The following is a 6,183-nucleotide window of genomic DNA, read 5'->3' on the forward strand; positions in this document are numbered from 1 at the left end:
CTGTGAATCCACACACAAACCCTCTCCTGCTGCTCTCAGCATCTCACCTGCCTGTGAGTCCACACACAAACCCTCTCCTGCTGCTCTCAGCGTCTCACCTGCCTGTGAATCCACACACAAACCCTCTCCTGCTGCTCTCAGTGTCTCACCTGCCTGTGAATCCACACACAAACCCTCTCCTGCTGCTCTCAGTGTCTCACCTGCCTGTGAATCCACACACAAACCCTCCCCATGCAGGGCCTGGCTCACCTTGCTGTTGACAAAGTCCTTGGACTTGAAAGCATTCAGCTCCAAGAAGTATCTGAGCAGGGAGATGTTCCCATCCTGGACTGTGTAGTGCAGAACTGTCTTGTTGCTTTTCACATCCTGTTCACAAGCAGGAGAAAAAGAACAAACAAGAAGCATTCTGCAGGTCAACAGGAAGATATAAACCCCCCAGAGAAAAGGCCAGCCCAGCTCTGCAGCTAAGGTGGAGCAGTGCAGCTGGTGTGGAGCACTGCAGTTGATGAAGAACAGGGCAGCTGATGTGGAGCAGAGCAGTTGGTGTGGAGCACTGCAGCTGGTGTGGAGCAAGGCAGTTGATGAGGATCACTGCAGCCAGTGTAGAGCACTGCAGCTAATATAGAGCAGTGCAGCTGGTGTGGAGCATTACAATTGGTGAGAAGCACTGCAGCTGGTGTGGAGCACTGCAGCTAATGTGGAGCACTGCAGCTAATGTGGAGCACTGCAGCTGGTGTGGAGCACTGCAGCTGGTGTGGAGCCTCCTTCTCTTCTGTGGCCTTTGCACTGACCCTCAGCATTTGCTTCAGGCTGCAAGAAAGCCACCAAAAGGCAGCAGCTAACTGCAGTCAGTCACTTGGAAGGGGAACAGGCTTGGTCCTTCTGTCAGTTCATTCCTTCTCCAAGTCTGGAGCATCAGAAAGAACAGAGGAGAGCTCCACCCAAACAAACAGCATTTGGCTAACAGCTGATCCCTTACCCTGCTGTGGATGGAGGCTCCTGCCTGCACCAGCAGCTGGATGCAGGACTCCAACTCTTCCCTTCGGTGCTGCAGGTCTCTCTGCTGCTCCTCCTTCACCATCTGGCACCTTTGCTCCCTGAGCAGGGCATTGTGTGCCAGGACAGCACAGTGCAGTGGGGTATGGCCTGGAAAACCAAGGATGGGAGGAAGGTGATGAGAGAAGCCATGGTGCACAGAGAGGAAGGCAGGGTGTATGCATGCCTGCACGGGTGGTGTTCAGGCACAAGCCCCTCTCTGGTTTCAGAGGTCCTATGCTGGCTGCTGGGACACTCTAACATGTGCCAGCTGTGCATCAAACCACCACTGGGTCCCATCAGCAGCAGGGAATTCTGTGGTGTTTGAGCACAGGGCAACAACTCTTCCCCTAGGCACTTTCTAAGGCTGCTCTGGTCTGCCAGCAACACCACCAAAGAGCAGTCCATGCAAAAAAGCCAGCACAAGTGTTCATGCTGCAGTTCAAACCTCACTGTGAAGCACTCACCCAAATGGCTTTGTGCATTTACCTTCAAAATCCTTTGTTTCTAAATCAAGAGGGAAACCCAGGGACAGTATAACCTAGAGGCAAACAGAGAAATGGGAAGTTGTAGTTCAGCAGAATTCTGTCCAAGCTCAAATCAGTCAAAACTAACAACATTTGTAAGTAAATTAGATCAAATCATTATCATTGAACCCATCCAGCCTGGCCTTGGGCACCTCCAGGGAGGTTGTGGAGCACAGAAGCACAGAATGTGATCTTTGATCACATTCTGTGCTTCTGTGCTCCACAACCTCCCTGGGCAACCTGTGCCAGTGTCTCCTCACCCTCCCTCTCTCTGCTCCACAACCTCCCTGGCCAACCTGTGCCAGTGTCTCCTCACCCTCCCTCTCTGTGCTCCACAACCTCCCTGGCCAACCTCTGCCAGTGTCTCCCCCCACCCTCACTGCCAAGAGTTCCTTCCCCATCTCCAGTCTAAAGCTAAAGCCACTCTTTGTGTACATCTTTGTTGCAATGGTTGCAGCAGTGAGGATGCAGAGCTTAAAAATGGGTGTTAGAGGTGTTCAAGGCCAGGTTGGATGAGGCCTTGAGCAACCTGGGCTAGTGGGAAGTGTCCCTGCTCATGGCAGGGGGTGTGGAACTGGATGATCTTCAAGCTCCCTTCCAACCTAAACCACTCTATGAAGGGCTTGGATTAGTGGCCTGGAGCTGAGCATTGCTTGGATTTGGGAGAGAGGAAAAACTTGTAAAGCTTTTCAACTGGAAGGGATGGATTTGATGTGTTGCAGCCAAGCAGAGAATCACAGAATCCAGGGAGGTTGTGGTGCACAGAATCAGAGAATCCCTGCCCAGGGAGGTTGTGGAGTCTCCCTCTCTGGAGATATGCAAGAAGCATCTGGATGTGTTCCTGTGTGATCTGCTCTGGCAGGGGGGCTGGACCAGATGAGCTTTTGAGGTCCCTTCCAGCCCCTGACATTCCATGCTTCTATGATTCTCCCTAGCAGCAGGTGGTAGAAGAAGGCCAGAATCACAGAATCAGGCAGGTTGGAAGAGAGCTCCAAGCTCAGCCAGGCCAACCTAGCACCCAGCCCTGCCCAACCAACCACACCATGGCACTAAGTGCCCCAGCCAGGCCAGGCTGCAACACCTCCAGCCACAGCCACTCCACCACCTCCCTGGGCAGCCCATTCCAGTGCCAATCACTCTCTCTTTGAAGCACTTCCTCCTCCTCTGTGTTAGCACAGCTAAGGTGGGAGCTTTGCTGTTGACTGCACACAGTTGGCATGCCACAGAGGATGGGCTGAGAACCTCTGCAGTGCAGTGACTCAGCCAGAGCCTTGTCAAGTCAGCCAAGGTGCAGGACAGAACCCTTCTGCTGGAGCATTACCCAGGACAGTTTAGGGCTTGTGCTCTCATTTCATAACAACCACAGAACAGGCACAGCTTAAATATTGACAGGTAGCTGCAAGGTGCCTGATGATCAGAGATTAGATAGCTAAGCCATTAGAAACACCCAACCAGCTCAAACAAACAAACCAAAGCATTTCATGGCTTTGAGAGGCAAACTCAACCAAGAAAAAAACTCAGGACAAAACAAACCAACCCAAACCCAACAAACCACAAACCACCACAAAGCACTCTGAGAGGCTTTGCTGGAATCATTTGGCTGGGGAGCACTTTTCCCAACGGCCTCCAGCACCTGCTTTCCAAGGAACTCAGGGGGTTACACATTAACTGCCTGCCCCTGCCTTGGCCCAGGGTGTGCACAAGGCAGAGCTAATGAGTGCTGGACACGACCTGCCAGTGTGCCAGGTCCCTCCTGGCACTTGGGCCACAACAACCCCAAGCAGCACTACAGGCTGGGGATAGAGTGGCTGAGAGCAGCCAGGCAGAGAGGGAGCTGGGGGTGCTGGGAGAGAGGAGCTGAAGAGGAGGCAGCAGTGCCCAGGTGGGCAGCAGAGCCAATGGCATCCTGGGCTGGCTCAGGAGCAGTGTGGGCAGCAGGACAAGGGAGGTTCTTCTACCCCTGTGCTCAGCACTGCTCAGGCCACCCCTGCAGTGCAGTGTCCAGTTCTGGGCTCCTGAATTCAAGAGAGCTGTTGAGATGCTGGAAGGTGTTGAGAGAAGGGCAGCAAGGCTGGGGAGGGGCCTGGAGCACAGCCCTGTGAGGAGAGGCTGAGGGAGCTGGGGGGGTGCAGCCTGCAGCAGAGGAGGCTCAGGGCAGAGCTCATTGCTGTTCTGCAGGTGCCTGCAGGGAGGCTGTAGCCAGGTGGGGTTGGGCTCTGCTGCCAGGCACCCAGCAACAGAAGAAGGGGACACAGCCTCAAGCTGTGCCAGGGCAGGTCTAGGCTGGATGTTGTTAGGAAGTTGTTGTCAGAGAGAGTGATTGGCATTGGAATGGGCTGCCCAGGGAGGTGGTGGAGTGGCTGTGGCTGGAGGTGTTCTTGCCAAGCCTGGCTGGGGCACTTAGTGCCATGGTCTGGTTGGTTGGGCAGGGCTGGGTGCTAGGTTGGACTGGCTGAGCTTGGAGCTCTCTCCCAACCTGCTGATTTTATGATTCTATTCTGTGTTCTTCTACTGCCACATCTGTTGCCAGCACTGGGCTCTGCACCCTGCCCTTGGGTAAACTCAGCAGCAATCACAGCTTTGCAAGGAAACTCTGAGTTAGAGCTGCACATGCTCAGCTCTGACAAGAGGCCTCCAGGATCATCCAGTTCCAACCCCCCTGCCATGAGCAGGGGCAGCTTCCACTAGATCAGGGTGCCCAGAGTCACATCCAGCCTGGCCTTAAACACCTCCAGGGATGAAGCTTCCACTACCTCTTCAGGCAACCTGTGCCAGTGTCTCACTACCCTCACAGTGAAGAACTTCTTCCTAACACCAAGGAAGGCATCTTCCATCAGTTCCATCTTTTGGCCAATAGCTCAGCCTTTGAGATGTTCCAGTGTGCTTCTGTCTGCTGTGCAACCCCTTCCAAAGCCCCTCACAGTGCATTTCCTATCCTGACAATCTTCTCTTCAGGGCTCTTCAACATCTGGCTGGCACAAAATTCACTGTTGGGTTGGAAGGGAACAAAAACCTCTCCCAGACTGAAAGCCTAAGAGGGGCACAAGAACTCACTTCATGGATTCATAGAATGGGTTGGAAGGGAGCAAAAACCTTTCCCAGACTGAAAGCCTAAGAGGGGCACAAGAATTCACTTCATGGATTCATAGAATGGGTTGGAAGGGAGCAAAAACCTCTCCCAGACTGAAAGCCTAAGAGGGGCACAAGAATTCACTTCATGGATTCATAGAATGAGTTGGAAGGGAGCAAAAACCTCTCCCAGACTGAAAGCCTAAGAGGGGCACAAGAACTCACTTCATGGATTCATAGAATGGGTTGGAAGGGAGCAAAAACCTCTCCCAGACTGAAAGCCTAAGAGGGACACAAGAATTCACTTCATGGATTCATAGAATGGGTTGGGTTGGAAGGGAGCAAAAACCTCTCCCAGACTGAAAGCCTAAGAGGGGCACAAGAACTCACTTCATGGATTCATAGAATGGGTTGGGTTGGAAGGGACCTTCAAGCTCATCCAGTTCCAACCCCCCTGCCATGGACAGGGAAAACCTCCCACCAGCCCAGGTTGCTCAAGACTTCATCCAGCCTGGCCTTGAACACCTCCAGGGAAGATGGCAGCAGAACATGGACCCTGGAAAGTTGATTCTTAACACAATGGCAAAGGAGGCTTTGGTCAGTCCTCACTTCTCACTGTCATGCTGCCTTCTGAGACAGTTCCACCCTGACACCAATGCTGAGATCCCACTGCAGGTTTCTGATGTTAGCAAGCAGCACCATAAAAGCTTTTCCTACCTGAAGGACTTGGCCATAGCCATATGTTGCAGCGAGATGCAAGGCTGACTGCCCTTTGTTGTCTACAGCATTGACATCTGCTCCTGTCTGGATCAAATCATAGACAATAGCTGCCTGTCTGGCAGTGACAGCCACCAGCAGAGGAGTCTGAAAACAGCAGCACAGCAGATCAGATGTGAGAGCCTAGAAACAGACACCACCAGAAAGCAAGGGACAGGGGAAGGGCAGTCTGGGCTGAAGGGTGTCAAGAAACCCAAGAGCTGTGGTGCTTAAAGCAAAGACAGCTCACGGCAAGGTTGTGAATCCCACCCATGGCTTCACAAGCTGGGGGGGGGCTGCTGCTGTTGAACTCTCTCTGGTGTTTTTCAGCCCTAACTTGAATGACAACTCAAGCCCAGCAAATCTGAAACACCCTTTATGTCAGGTGCAGCACTCCTAGCATAAACCCCTTGTCCATAACCCCTCTGGCCTCAGAGACTGCTGCCAGCACAGACACATTTTCCCGGGCTGATGTCCCTTCTTTTCTTTCCTGCCTTCTGATGCTTCACACTGCTCCAGCTTCAGCAAGCTATTGCAAAGCAAGGTCCAGTGGCTGCTAAGGAGCAGCAGTGGCTGGTTTGTAGTCCTTGAGTTGAATGGGTTGGGTTAGAACACAGTGGGCAGTGGAGCACACATGCAGGGGATCATAGAATCAGGCAGGGTTGGAAGGGAGCACAAGGAGCAGCCAGTTCCAACTCCTCTGCCATGCCCAGGGACACCTCACACTAGAGCAGGCTGCGCACAGCCTCATCCAGCCTGGCCTCAAGCACCTCCAGGGATGAGGCTTCCACCACCT

This window comes from Pogoniulus pusillus, chromosome 38 (assembly GCF_015220805.1).
Source record: "Pogoniulus pusillus isolate bPogPus1 chromosome 38, bPogPus1.pri, whole genome shotgun sequence".
NCBI lineage: Eukaryota > Metazoa > Chordata > Aves > Piciformes > Lybiidae > Pogoniulus > Pogoniulus pusillus.